Below are 15,442 nucleotides of genomic sequence, written 5' to 3' on the forward strand. Positions count from 1 at the left end.
GTGTAGTGGTGAAGTCAGGGCTTTTAGGGTATTGATCACCCAAATAACCTACATTGTACCCCTTAAGCAATCACTCATTATCCACCCCTTGCCTTACCCTTCCAAGTCTCTGTTATCTAACATTCCACACACTACCTCCATGTGTACACTTTATTTAGCTCCCATTAAAAGTCAGAACATGTGATATTTGTCTTTCTGTGCCTGGCTTGTTTCACCAAAGTCAATGGCCTCCAGTTCCATCCATGTTGCTGCAAAAGACATAATTGCATTCTTTTTATGACTGTATAGTATTCCATTATGTAGACATACCACAGTTTCTTTATCTAATCTTCCGTTGATGGAAACTTAGGTTGATTCCTTACCTTTGCTATTGTGAATAGTGCTGTGATAAACATACTATTGCAGGTGTCTTTTTGATATATTGATTTATTTTTCTTTGGGTAGATACCCGATAGTGGGATTGCTGGATGGAAAGTAGTTGAATTTTTAGTTATTTGAGAAATCTCCATAGTTTTCCATAGAGGTTGCACTAATTTACATTCCCACCAACAGTGTATAAGAGTTCATTCCCTTTTCTCCCCATCCTCACTAATATCAATTAGTTTTTCTCTTTTTAATAGTAGCCATCCTGACTAGTGTAAGATGGTTTCTCATTGTGGTTTTAATTTACACATCTCTGATGATTAGCAATGTTGAGCATTTTTTCATATGTCAGTTGGCTATTTGTCTTCTTTTGAGAAATGCCTATTTATGTCCTTTGCCCACTTTTTAATGGGATTACTTGTTTTTTGTTTTTTTTTTTAAAAAAAAAAAAACATCTCCTCCTCCCGTTTTCCTTATTCTTACTGAAATGCACATGATGTTTACAGACGGCAACGTCAGGCAGTTCTACAATCACAATTGTTATGCTGCTTTGCAAAACATAAAAACAAAAAATTAAAAATCAAAAAAAGAAAATATCTATACCAAAGCAAATACAGACTATAATTATTTTCTAATTTTGGAAAGAAGCAAGTCTTGAAAGTAGCTTTGTTACTTCCAACAAACTATATACAAAGAAATTCTGTACAACTTACAGTAACTATTTCCCAAGACTGTCGCCTATTTCAGGGTGGAACAGTTTGAACTTATTGAACCACAGTGGGAAAGACAACTACTTAGCTTAATGGGGTGGGGAGGAGTACTGTATACTTCCATGGTAACTGTCTGCAAGTAAATGGACAAGGTCATAATCTATTTAGGGACCTGTTTTGTATGTCTCCCAACCCTGTACCCATCTTTTGTTTTGTTTTGTTTTTTTAAAGTACTTTCAAAAATAAAGCAAAAAAAAAAAAAAAAGATTGTAGAATTACAAATTCCTCCAACTTTTTTGTTTTCTAGATGGAGTCTCGCTGTCACCCAGGAGGCTGGAGTGCAATGGTGCAATCTCAGTTTGCTGCGACCTCCACCTCTGGGGTTCAAGGGATTCTCCTGCCTCAGCCTCCCAAGTAGCTGGGATTACAGGTACCCACCACCACACCCAGCTAATTTTTGTATTTTTAGTAGAGACGGGGTTTCAGTTTCGCCATGTTGGCCAGGCTGGTCTCAAACTCCTGGGCTCAAGTGATCTGCCCACCTCAGCCTCCCAAAGTGCTGGATTACAGGCATGAGCCACTGTGTTTGGCCTCCTTTAACTTTAGAACTTTAAATAGGATGTCCTCAAATGGACTTATTTTAGTTGTTAGGGAGTCAATGTTTGATATTTAAATACAGTTCAGTTGCAGCCACAAGAGTTTGAATGTATTCCACACACTTCCCTTTGCCTTCCTGAACACCAGAAGAGGTGGGCCACAGAGCAAGGAATCTCAGGTGACTTAATTTAGTTCACCAGTGCCTACTCTGTTGAAGATCTGGATTTTCATTCCAGAGGAGAAATTCATGGGAAGGAGTGTTTCCTTTCAGAGGGTCACATACTAATTTTGAAAAAATATAGTTGGTGCAACTTATGCCAAGTAATTATGCAGATTTTTTGCTCTGAGTATTGCATGAAGGCTACAAAGTTGGAACAGGCAAATCCTGGGTATGAAAGCTTTAATTTAAATACTTCACTTTTTTTGTAGCCATAGTCTCTCTTTTCCTATTTTATGACCACTGACGTATTCCCAGGCCCTGTTTGTTTGTTTGTTTTTGAGACAGAGTCTCACTCTGTTACCCAGGCTGGAGTATAGTGGTGCGATCTCAGCTCACTGCAACCTCCGCCTCCCAGGTTCAAGGGATTCTCCTGCCTCAGCCTCCCAAGTAGCTGGGACTACAGGCATGTGCCACCACGCCTGGCTAATTTTTTGTATTTTTGGTAGAGATGGGGTTTCACTATGTTGGCCAGGCTGGTTTCGAACTCCTGACCTCAGGTGATCCACTGGCCTTGTCCTCCCAAAATGCTGGGTTTACAGGTGTAAGCCACCATGCCTGGCCTCTGCCTTAAACCTAAGTGTTATTAGTGGAGGGTGTCCAGGTTCTTGTTGTATTGGACAAAACAGAAAAAGCAAGGAAAGAATGAAGCAACGAAAGCAGATTTATTAAAAATGAAAGTATACTCCACAGTGTGGGAGCAGGCATGAGCAGCGGCTCAAGGGCCCAGATACAGAATCTTCTTGGATCCAAATACACCCTAGAGGTTTCCCATTGGCCACTTGGTGTTCACCTCATGTAAATGAAGTGGTGGCCCGCAATCACTCTGATTTGTTGCTGTCCGCAACCAATTTTGAAGTTACAAAATTACACTCTTATGTAAACCTGTGATTGGTTTTTGCAACCAATCAGAGGTACTTTCAAATTCCCATCTGCTGGGCAGAAAAGGTGGAGGTTTGCAAAGGGAATAGTCTCCGGTCCTTTTGTTATTTAGGTGTGGAAAGTTGGGGCTTCCCTTTCAATTTAGTTCTAGGAAGTCAGCATGAACCGGCCTTGGGTTCCCTGCCTCCAGACCCTATTCTCCTGCTTCATAAGAGTTGATGTATTGGTGGGAACAGCTGGACATGTAAGATGTTTTCGTGATTCCTTTTTTTAAATCACCTTTTGTATATGTAATAATACTGAGCAAACAATGAAGTGTTGCTCTAACAATTAAACCTAACTTGTGAGTGGAGAAATCATTCCCCTCTAAGTAGAAAGCCCTTATTGAAATGTGCATCAAAACTGTTACCCAAAGTTTTGTATCTTAGTTACTGCACCTGACTTTAGGATACAAAATGTTTTTTGTCCAGTTGTGCCTTTCCTTCTGGAATTGTAAGTGAACACAATAATAATACTTCTTTATGCTGTTAAGTGGACATGTTACAGAGAACACAGTAGTGGTTTTTCCACTGTTGAACTAATGATGCTTTGTGAATGTACGATCTATGGAGAATCCCCTGTAGTTGTACCTGCTGATGCTGTCTTGTCTGTTGGGAAGACAATTTTGCATGTTTTTCTCTCCAAAATAATAATTATACCATTTATATTACAATCAGTATTATAGTAAATGTAAATGAAATAAGTACTGCGCTCAAAAGTAAGGGATAGACTGGGTGTGGTGGCATGGTGGCTTATGCCTGTAATCCCAGCACTTTGGGAAACTGAGGCAGATCGCTTGAGCTCAGGAGTTCGAGACCAGGCTGGGCAACATAGCAAAACCCTGTCTCTACAAAAAAAAAAAAAATTAACCATGCTTGGTGGCACATGCTTTTAGTTCCAGCTACTTGTGTGGCTGAGGCAGGAGGATTGCTTGAGCTTGAGAGGTCGAGGCTGCAGTGAGCCATGTTCATACCACTGCACTCCAGCCTGTCTCAAAAAAAAAAGTAAGGGATTATCAGACTGGATTTAAAAACAGGATCTAACTATATGCTGTCTAGAGCAGAAACTTTAGATTCAATATATACTATAAATAGGTTGAAAGGATGGAAAATAATATACCATGCAATAACCATGAGTGAGCCGGCTATACCAATGTATTAGTTTTCTATTGTTGTGTAACAAATTATCACAAATTCAGTAGCTTAAAACAATACCCATTTATTATCTCACAGTTCTCTAGGTCATAAGACCAGGCAGGTTCTCTACTTAAGGTTTCAAAAAGCCAAAATCAAGATGTTGGCCATGCTGGGCTCTTATCTGGAAGTTCTAGGGAAGAATCTACCTGCAAACATAAAACAGAATCTGCTTCCAAGTTCATTCAAGTTATTGACAGAAATGCAGTTCCATGAAGCTGTAAAACGGAACTCTCCATTTCCTTGATACAGTGGTCCCCACTACCATCAACTAAACAATAGAGCATCAAATCCTTTTTGTGCTTTGAATCTCTGATGACCTCTTCTGGTATTAGCCAGAGAAAATTCTCTGCATTTAAAGGGTTCACCTGACTAGGTCAGTCCTATAATCTCCATATACTAAGGTTAACTGACTCATGACTTAAATTATATCTGGAAAATTAATTCCTTCAGATATAACTCAGATTAACATTTTAATTTATTTAAAATTGATTATAATATAATTGACAAATAAAAATGGTACATATTCATGGTGTATACAACATGATGCTTTGATAGATGTATACATTGTGAAATGATTAAATCAAGGTAACTAACATATCTGTCACCTTACATACTTATCACTTACTTATCACTGGTGGGAACAGTTATCCTAGCACCATTTGTTGAAAAGACTGTCATTTGCACATTGAATTATCTTGGCACCTTCATCAGCCATCAACTGACCATAATTAAGGATTAATTTATGGACTCTCCATTATATTTCTATCCTCATGTCAGTATCTCACTGTCTTGATTACTATGACTTATATATACAGTAAGTTTGAAAGATGGAAATGAAAATTCTCCCATTGGCTCATTTTCAAAATTGGTTATTCTGAGTCCTTTGTATGTCCATATCCTGTACATATTTTAGGAGCAGTTTGCCAATTTCTGCAAAAAAAAAAAAAAAAAAAAAAAAAAAAAAAGAATGCTTGCTAGAATCTTTATAGTGATTTTTGCTTAATTTCTATTTTTTTATTTTCGGTTTTAGAGATGGAGTCTCACTCTGTCATCTAGGCTAGAGTGCAGTGGCATTATCATGGCTCACTGCAGCCTCAAACTCCTGGGTTCAAGCGATCCCCCCACCTCAGCCTCTGGAGTAGTTGAGACTACAGGCATGCACCACCATGCCAGGCTGGGATGTCGTTTAATTTATAGATCAATTTGGTGAAAACTGTCATCTTGGCAATATTGGGTCTTACAATTCATGAAGATGGAATTTCTCTCCATTTACGTAGATCTCTTATTTCCCTGAACAATGTTTTATAGTTTTTGTGTATGTCTACATTTTTTGCTAAATTTATTTCTAAGTATTTTATTCCTTCTGATGTTGCTGTAAATAGAACTGTTTCCCTAATTTCATTTTCACATTTTCACTGCTAGTATATACATGATTTATTATATTTAACTTTCATCTCATATGCTTGATAAACTCACTTATTAGCCTATATGCCTTTTTGTAGATTCCATCTGACTTTTTACATTAAAGATCGTCATCTGAAAAGAATGCTGGTTTTACTTCTTTCTTTCCAACTTGAACGGCTTTTATTTCTTTCTTTCCTGATTGCACTGGCTTCAAATTTCCAGGACAGTGTTTAACACAAGTGGCAAGAGTAGACATCCTTGACTTGTTTCCAGTCTTAGGAAGAAAGTGTTCACTTTCACCAGCAATGTTATGATGATGTTACGATGTGAGCTGTAGACTTTTCTCGTGACCTTTATCAGTTTGAGAAATTTACCTTCTATTCTGATTTTGTTGAGGATTTTAAAAAATTGTGGTGAAATATATGCAACATAAAATCTAACATTTTAACTATTTATAAGTGTATAGTTCAGGGACATTAAGAACATTTACATTGTTGTGCAAGCATCACCACCATCCATCTCCAGAGTTTTTCATCTTTCCAAACTGAAACTCTGTACCCATCAAACAGTAACTCTCCATTCCCTCTGCTCCCAGCTCCTGGCAACCCCCAATCTACTTTCTGTCTCTATAAATTAGGCCACTCTAATTACTGCATGTAAGTGGAATCCTTTTGTATTTTTTCTGATTCTATTTTACCTCCACCAAAAAAAAAAAAAAAAAAAAAAAAATTTTTAGAGACAGGGTCTCACTGTGTTGCCCAGGCTGGAGTACAGTTCACAGGCACAATCATAGTGTATTATAGCCTCAAACTCCTGGGGTCAAGCTATCCTCCTGCCTCAGTCTCACAGGCACGCAAAATCTATTTTATCTCCATCAAAAATGGAGATAGGCCGGGCACGGTGGCTCATGCCTGTAATCCCAGCACTTTCCAAGGCCCAGGTGGGAGGATCATTTGAGGTCAGGAGTTTGAGACCAGCCTGGCCAACATGTCAAAACCCCATGTCTACTAAAAATACAAAAATTACTCCGGCATGGTAGCGCATGCCTGTAGTCCCAGCTACTCAGGAGGCTGAGGCACGAGAATCACTTGAACCCAGAGGGGAACAGGTTGCAGTGAGCCGAGATAGTGCCACTGCACTCCACCTGGGTAACAGAGCAAGACTCTGTTTCAAAAAAAAAAAAAAAAAAAAAAAAAAAAAGGAGATAAAATAGAATAATAAAAAATACACAAATACACAATCCAAAAAAAAAAAAAAAAAGGCAGGAAAAGAGAAAATAAAAGGAACAAGTGGGGAAAATATAAAACAATTACAAAAATAATAGATTTAAACTTAATCATAGGCTGGGCAAGGTGGCTCACACCTATAATCCCAGAACTTTGGCAGGCCGAAGCAGAGGATTGTTTGAGCCCAGGAGTTCAAGACCAGCCTAGGCAACATAGCCAGACTCCATCCCTACAAAAAAATTTAAAAATTAGCTGGGCATGGTGGCATTCACCTGTAGTCCAAGCTACTTGGGAAGCTGAGGCGAGGCTCGCTGGGACCCAGGAGTTTGAGGCTGCAGTGAGCTATGATTGCAACACTGCACTCCAGCCTGAGCACTCCAGCCTGAGCAATAGAGCAAGACTCTGCCTCAAAATAAATAAATAAATAAACAAATAAACTTAATCATATAAATAATCACATTAAATTAAAATGGCCTAAATACTCCAATCAAATCAAAGATTATCAGATTGGATAAAAAAAGTAAAAACCAACTATATACTATCTATAAGAAACACACAGGCGAGGTGCGGTGGCTCAAGCCTGTAATCCCAGCACTTTGGGAGGCCGAGACGGGCGGATCACGAGGTCAGGAGATCGAGACCATCCTGGCTAACACAGTGAAACCCCGTCTCTACTAAAAAATACAAAAAACTAACCGGGCGAGGTGGCAGGCACCTGTAGTCCCAGCTACTCGGGAGGCTGAGGCAGGAGAATGGCATAAACCTGGGAGGCGGAGCTTGCAGTGAGCTGAGATCTGGCCACTGCACTCCAGCCTGGGTGACAGAGCGAGACTCTGTCTCAAAAAAAAAAAAAAAAAAAAAAAAAAAAATGGAAACACACAGTCAGGTGCAATGTTTCACATCTGTAATCCCAGTAATTTGGGAAGCCAAGGTGAGCAGACGGCTTGAGCTCAGGAGTTCAAGACCAGCCTGGCCAACATGGCGAAACCCTGTATCTACAAAAAAAAAAAAAAGAAAAATTAGCTGGGTATGGTGGGGTGCGCCTATAGTCCCAGCTACTTGGAGGAGGCAGAGGCAGGAGGATGGCTTGATCCCTGGAGTTCAAGGTTACAGTGAGCTATGATCATGCCACTGCACTTATCCTTGGTGACAAAGTGAAACCCTGTCAAAAAAAAAAAAAAAGAAACACATTTTAACATGAAGCCACTAATAGGGTAAAAAGTAAAAAGGATGAAAAAAAGACATGTCATGTTAACGCCAATCGAAAGAAAGTTCTAGGAGCTATATTAATATCAAAGTGGACTTCAGAGGAAAGAATATTACTAGAAATAAAAATGGTTATTTTATAATGATAACATGATCGATTCATCAAAAGGACTTAACAATCTTAAATGTTTATGCATCTGTGTTCGTTTTCTATTGCTGCATAACAAATTGTCACAAGCTTAGCAACTTAAAACAACATATATTTATTATCTCTCAGTTTACATGGATCAAAATTTTGGGAACAGCTTAGCTAAGTCCTCTGCTCAGAATCTAAAGAGGCTGTAATCAAGGTATTAGCTGATAGCTTTGTTCTCCTGGGGAAATTCAACTAGGAAAGAATAATTTCCAGGCTCATTTCAGGCTCATGGTTGGCAGATTTTACTTTCTTGTGACTATATGACTGAGGGTCATACCAACTCGACACATTGACCAACTTCACCTAATTGACATTTATAGAACACTCCAACCAACCACAGCAGAATATACATATTTTTCAAAAGCACACAGACCATTTACCAATATACACCATACTTTGAGCCATAAAACAAGTCTCAATAGATTGTAAAGGATTCCAGTCATAAAAAGCATTTTCTCTAACCACAACTGAATTAAATTAAAAGTCAATAACAGAAAGACTTGTGGTAAATCTTGAAATATTTGTAAATTAAATAACGTATGCTAAACAACCCTTGGGTCAAGGAAGATATCAAATGGAAAATTAAAAAGAATTTTGAGGCTAGGCACAGTGACCCACACCTGTAATCCTAGCACTTTGGGAGGCCTAGGCAGGTGGATCACTTGAGGCCAGAAGTTCAAGACCAGCCTGGTCAACATGGTGAAAACCCATCTCTACTAAAAATACAAAAATTAGCTGGGCATAGTGGCATGCACCTGTAATCCCAGGTACTCGGGAGGCTGAGGGAGGCAAATTCCTTGAGCCCAGGAGGCAGAGGCTGCAGTGAGCCGAGATCATGCCACTGCACTCCAGCCTGGGTAACAGAGCAAGACTCCATCGCAAAAAAAAAAAAAAAAGAAAAAAGAAAAAACAAATATACCACTTACTATGATTCCATTCATATGAAATATCTATAATAACAGGCAAATCTGTAAAGAGGAAAAATAAATTAGTGGTTGTTTATGGCTGGAGGTGGGGAGATGAGGAAAGACAGCTAATTGGTACAGAGCTGCTTTTAGTGGGGAAAAAATGTTCTAAAATTGATTTTGGTGATGGTTGCACAACCATGTGACTATATTTTAAAACATTGTACACCTTAAATGAATGAAGTGTATGATATGTGAATTATATTTCAACAAAACTGTTAAAAAAATTCCAAACAAAAACAAATTCTAAACAAAAGTTAAGCAAATCAAATTCAACAATACATAAAAAGGATGATTTATATCATGACCAAGTGGGGTTTATCCCAGGAATGGAAACTTGGTTCAACATTAGAAACCCAATCAATTCAATTCTCATATTAACAAACTAAAGAAGACAAACCATGTGATCGCTCCACAGATACAAAAAGAGCATTTGACAATCCAAATGTATTCCTAATAACTCTCAGCAAACTAGGAATAGAAAGAAAATTTCCTCAACCTGATATAGGACATTTACCAAAATAAAAAATCTATGGCTAAATCATACTTAATAGTGAAAGACTGAATGCTTCTCCTAAGATGGGGAGCAAGACAGGGATGTCCACTCCGACATCTCTATTTAAAACATTGTATGGTAGGTCCTAGTCAATGCAATCAGATAAAGGGGAAAAAATGAATGCCATGAAGATTGGAAAGGAAAAAGTAAAACTTTTCTTTTTTTTTTTTTTTTTTTTTTTACAGATGACATGATTGTTTATGTAGAAAATTAGACAGAAACTACAAAAAGCTACTAGAACTAATAAGTGACCTCAGAAACATGACAGGATAAGAGATCAATATACAAACATTAATTTCATTTCTATATAATAACAGTGAACTAGAAATTGAAATGTAAAAAGCAATGCGGTTTTTTGTGTGGTTTTTGTTTTGTTTTGTTTTGTTTTTTGAGACACGGTCTCACTCTGTCCCGCAGGCTAAAACAAAATAAAACGAAACCACATTGATGAGGGTCTTCCAAAGAGACACAGGATTCTGAATGGCATTTCTGTCAGGGAAAGAAAAGAGGGAGAGAGAGAGACAAGAACCAACAGAAAGAGTGCTCAATGGTCAAAGCTGTTATAATTTCAGCATTGAAATTAAGTACTGTTGGATTACAGCAAAAATTATAAAATAAATGCCCATGAGTGCATATTGGTATAAATAAATTACTAAATAAATTAATAGATATGGAAGAATAAATAAATTTCACACGCAGAAAGATTCCAAATAATTTATGTAGGCATTCAGCCCTAGAGGAAGGAGTCCATAACTCTCCACTCCTTGAGTGTAGGCTGTACACACTCGAAGAGTACAGTAAGGAAAACAAGGGGGAAAGGAATAACTTTACAGGGAAAAACCTAACGAATGCTGCCTCAGCCAGGTGATGAAGGACTCTGCTATGGTTTGGCTCTGTGTCCCCACCCAAATCTCATCTCAAATTGTAATCCCCACATGTCAAGGGAGAGACCTGTAACCCCCATGTGTTGAGAGAGGGAGGTGATCGGATCATGGGGACAGTTTCCCTCATGCTGTTCTCTTGATAGTAGGTGGGTTTTCACAAGATCTGATGGTTTAAGTGTCTGACAGTTCCTCATTCACATGCACTTCTCTCTCCTGCTGCCTTGTGAAGAAGGTTCTTGCTTCACCTTCACCTTCCACCGGGATTCTAAGTTTCCTGAGTCCTCCCCAGTCATGCAGAACTGTGAGTCAATTAAACCTGTTTCCTTTATAAATTACCCAGTCACAGGGAAGTTCTTTATAGCAGTGTGAAAACAGACTAATACAGACCCCATCAACGGTGAGATGTCATGTCGACAATATGAGCCTTTTTTTTTTTCTTTTTTTTCTTTTTTTTTTTTTTTTTTTACAGTATGTGCCTTTGATATGATGCGATGAAATGGCACTTCCTCCCACAACCCACAATCAAGTCTACGCATGAGAAAACAGGCAAATCCCAATGAAGGGGCATCCTACAAAATACCTGACCAGAACTCTTCAAAACTGTCAATGTTATTGAAAACAAGGAACATCTGAGAAAATATCACAACCAAAACGAGCCTAAGGAGACTAAATGTAGCGTGATATCCTGGATAGAATTCTGGAATAGAAAGAAAAGGAGATTAGGTAAAAACTAGGAAAATCTGACTGAGTTTGGTTAATAATAATGTGTCAATACATTATTATAATATTAGGAAATTAGATCCAGAAATATATAAAAACGATATCATGACCAAGTAAGGTTTATCCCAGAATGCAAAGTTAGTTTAACATTTAAAGAAATCAATCAATGTAATTGACCACTTTAACAGAATAAAGTTTTAAAAAGTATATATTCATTTTAATAAATGCAGAAAAAGCACTTGAAAAAATCCACACCAGTTTATTATATTTTTGAACTTTTTAACAAACTAGAATTTTAAAAGAATTTCCTCAATCTGATAAAAAAGAATCTATGAAAATCTTATAGCTAACATGATATTCAGTGGTAAACAATTGAGGCTTCCCCCCCAAAGAATGGGAACAAGGAAAGGATGTCTGCTTTTACCATTTCAATTCAACATTGTCTTGGACGTCCTAACCAGTGCAATAAGGCAATAAAAAGAAATCAAAGCCATCCAGATCGGAAAGGAAGAAATAAAACTGTTGGCCGGGCGCGGTGGCTCAAGCCTGTAATCCCAGCACTTTGGGAGGCCGAGATGGGCGGATCACGAGGTCAGGAGATCGAGACCATCCTGGTTAACACAGCGAAACCCCATCTCTACTAAAAAAATACAAAAAACTAGCCGGGCGTGGTGGCGGGCGCCTGTAGTCCCAGCTACTCCGGAGGCTGAGGCAGGAGAATGGCGTAAACCCAGGAGGCGGAGCTTGCAGTGAGCTGAGATCCGGCCATTGCACTCCAGCCTGTGCGAAATAGCGAGACTCCGTCTCAAAAAAAACAAAAACAAACAAACAAAAAAACAGAAATAAAACTGTCTTTATTCATAGATGATATCGATTTCCATACATGGAAAATCCTCAGGATCCTACAAAAACCAAATGCCAGAACTAACTAGTGAATATAGTGATATCACAGGATACAAAGTCAATATACAAAAACTAATTGTATTTCTTTATGCTAGCCAAAAAAAAAAATATTTGGAAATGAAATTTTACAAAATACCATTTATAATAGCATCAAAAATATGAAATTCTTAGGGACAAATTAAAGAAAGATGTGTATAATTTCTACAATGCAATATACAAAACATATAGAGAGAAATTAAAGAAGATTTAAGTAAGTAGAGAACTATACCATGTTCATAGATCGGAAGACTCAATATTAAGATGTCAGTTAAGGCTGGGTGCAGTGGCTCATGCCTATAATCCCAGTACTTTGGGAGGCTGAGGCGGGCAGATCACTTGAGGCCAGGAGTACAAGACTAGCCTGGCCAATATGGTGAAGCCCCGTCTCTACTAAAAATACAAAAATTAGCCAGGTGCAGTGGTGCACGCCTGTAATCCCAGCCACTTAGGAGGGTGAGGCACGAGAATCGCTTCAACCCAGGAGGCAGAGGTTGCAGTGAGCCGAGATCGGGCCACTGAACTCCCGCCTGTGACAGAGCAAGACTCTGTCTTATTAATACTAATTTAAAAAAAGATGTCAATCCTCCTCAAATTTATCTATAGATTCAATTAATTTTAATCAAAATCCCAGTAGGTTGTTTTTATAAAAATTGACAACCTGGTTTCTACAATTTATGTGGAATAGAAAAATATCACCAGGCATGGTGGCACACACCTATAATCCCAACTACTTGAGAGGCAGAGGTGAGAGGATCGCTTGAGGCCAGGAGTTCGAGTCCAGCCTGGGCAACATAGCAAGGCCTGCCTCATCTCAATTAAAAAAAAAAAAAAAAAAAAAAGCTGGCATAGTTATTGTGTAATAATAGACAAATAGATCAATGAAAGTGAATAGAGACACCGTAAATAGACCCACATATTTGTGGTGAATTTATATTCAACAAAGATGCCAAGGCAATTCAATGGGGAAGGATGGAGCAAATATAATTTGAAGAAATAATGGCAAATGATTTCCCAAATTTGGTGAAAGACATTTATGTTTAGGGTTAAGAAGTAATTGAACTCAGCTGGATGTGGTGGCTCACGCCTATAATCCCAGCACTTTGGGAGGCCAAGGTGGGCGGATCACGAGGCCAGGAGTTTAAGACCAGCCTGGCCAGCATGGCGAAACCTTGACTCTACTAAAAATACAAAAAAGTAACCAGGTGTGGTGGTGTATGCCTATAATCCCAGCTACTTGGGAGGCTGAGGAAAGAGAACCGCGTGAACCCGGGAGGTGGAGGTTGCAGTGAGCCGAGATCGTGCCATTGCACTCCAGCCCAGGCAACAGTGTCTGACTTCGTCTCAAAACAAAAACAAAACAAAAAGAGGTAACTGAACTCAAGAAGGATAAAAACAATGCCTAGGTGCATTATAGTCAAACTGCTGAATACCAACAATTAACAGAAAATATTTAAAATACCGTGAGAAAAATGATATACTACATACCAGGGAATGGTAATTTGAAAAACTGTTAAGTCCTCATAAGAAACAATAGAGGTCATTCAGTTAGGTATGATGAAAAAAAAAAATTGAAGATGAATGGTGGGGAGGGTTTCACACTAATATGAATGTTCCTTTTTTTTTTTTTTTTCTTTTAAATAGAGATGGTGTCTCGCTATGCTGCCCAGGTTGGTCTCAAACTACTGACCTCAAGTGATCCTCCCACCTTGGTCTCCCAAAGTGCTAGAATTACAGGTGTGAGCCACCATGCCCAGACCTGAATGTTCTTAATGCCACAGAACTTTGCACTTAAAAATAATTAATTCTCGACCGGGTGCGGTGGCTCACTCCTGTAATCCCAGCACTTTGGGAGGCCAAGGTGGGTGGATCACAAGGTCAGGAGTTCGAGACCAGCCTGACCAACATAGTGAAACCCCGTCTCTACTAAAAATACAAAAATTAGCCAGGCATGGTGGCACACACCTGTAATCCCAGCTACTCAGGAGGCTGAGGCAGGAGAATCACTTGAACCAGGAAGGCAGAGGTTGCAGTGAGCCGAGATCATGCCACTGCACTCTAGCCTGGGTGAGAGCAAGACTCTATCTCAAAAAAATTAATTAATTAACTCTGAGAAGATGCATTAGAATAAAAGGAAAAAACAAAAATGGTAAAATGGTAAATTTTGTTTTGTACATTTTACCACAATTTTTTAAAAAGAAATTATAGAGTTCAAAAGACAGTGGAACAGCATCTTTAAAATGCTGAAAGAAAGAAAGGACAACAATCAGGCTAGAATTTTTTTTTTTTTTTTTGAGACAAAATCTCATTCTCTTGCCCAGGCTGGAGTGCGGTGGTATGATCTTGGCTCACTGCAACCTCCACTTCCCAGGTTCAAGTGATTCTCGTGCCTCAGCCTCCCGAATAGCAGGGATTACAGGTGCCTGCCACCACGCTCGGCTAACTTTTGTATTTTTAGTACAGACATGGTGTCATCATGTTGGCCAGGCTGGTCTTGAACTCCTAGCCTCAAGTGATCCACCCATCTCAGCCTCTCCAAGTCCTGGGATTATAGGCCCACACCTGGCCCAGAATTCTATATCTAGAGATAATATCCTTCAAGAATGAAGGTACTCATTACTCTCACACACTGCTGGTGAAAATATAAAATAGTACAGCCATTTTAGAAAACAGTCTGGCAGTTTCTCAAATGATCAAACATAGAATTGCCATATGACCCAGCAATACTCAAAAGAATTGAAAACAGAGACTTAGATGCTTGTACTTGAATGCTTACAGCAGCATTATTCGTAATATCCAAAAGGTGGAAACAGCCCAAAAATTCCATCAGTGGATAAATGGAGAAACCAATTGTAGTATATCCAAACAATGGAATATTATTCGGCTATAAAAAGGAATGAAGTACCAACACATGCTACCATGTGGATAAACCTTGAACACCTTATGCTAAGTGAAAGAAGCCAGTCACAAAATACCACATATTATATAATTCCATTCACATGAGATGTCCAAAAGAGGGAAATCTATAGAGACAAAGTAGATAAGTGGTTGCTTATGATTGTGTTGAATGTGGGAATAAAGGAATGGGGAAATGGAGGAATAGCTTAAATACAAAGTTTCATTTAGAGGTGATAAAAATGCTATAAAACTGACTATGGTGATGATCACACTTATCTGTGATTATACTAAAAACCATTGAATTGTACACTTAAACTGAGTAAATCATATGATATGTAAATCATATCACAAGCTGTGGTTTTTTGTTTGTTTGTGTGTGACCAAGTCTCACTCTGTTGCCCAGGCTGGAGTGCAGTGGTGTGATCTCGGCTCACCGCAACCTCT

The sequence above is a fragment of the Macaca thibetana genome, chromosome X (genome assembly GCF_024542745.1).
Source record: "Macaca thibetana thibetana isolate TM-01 chromosome X, ASM2454274v1, whole genome shotgun sequence".
NCBI lineage: Eukaryota > Metazoa > Chordata > Mammalia > Primates > Cercopithecidae > Macaca > Macaca thibetana.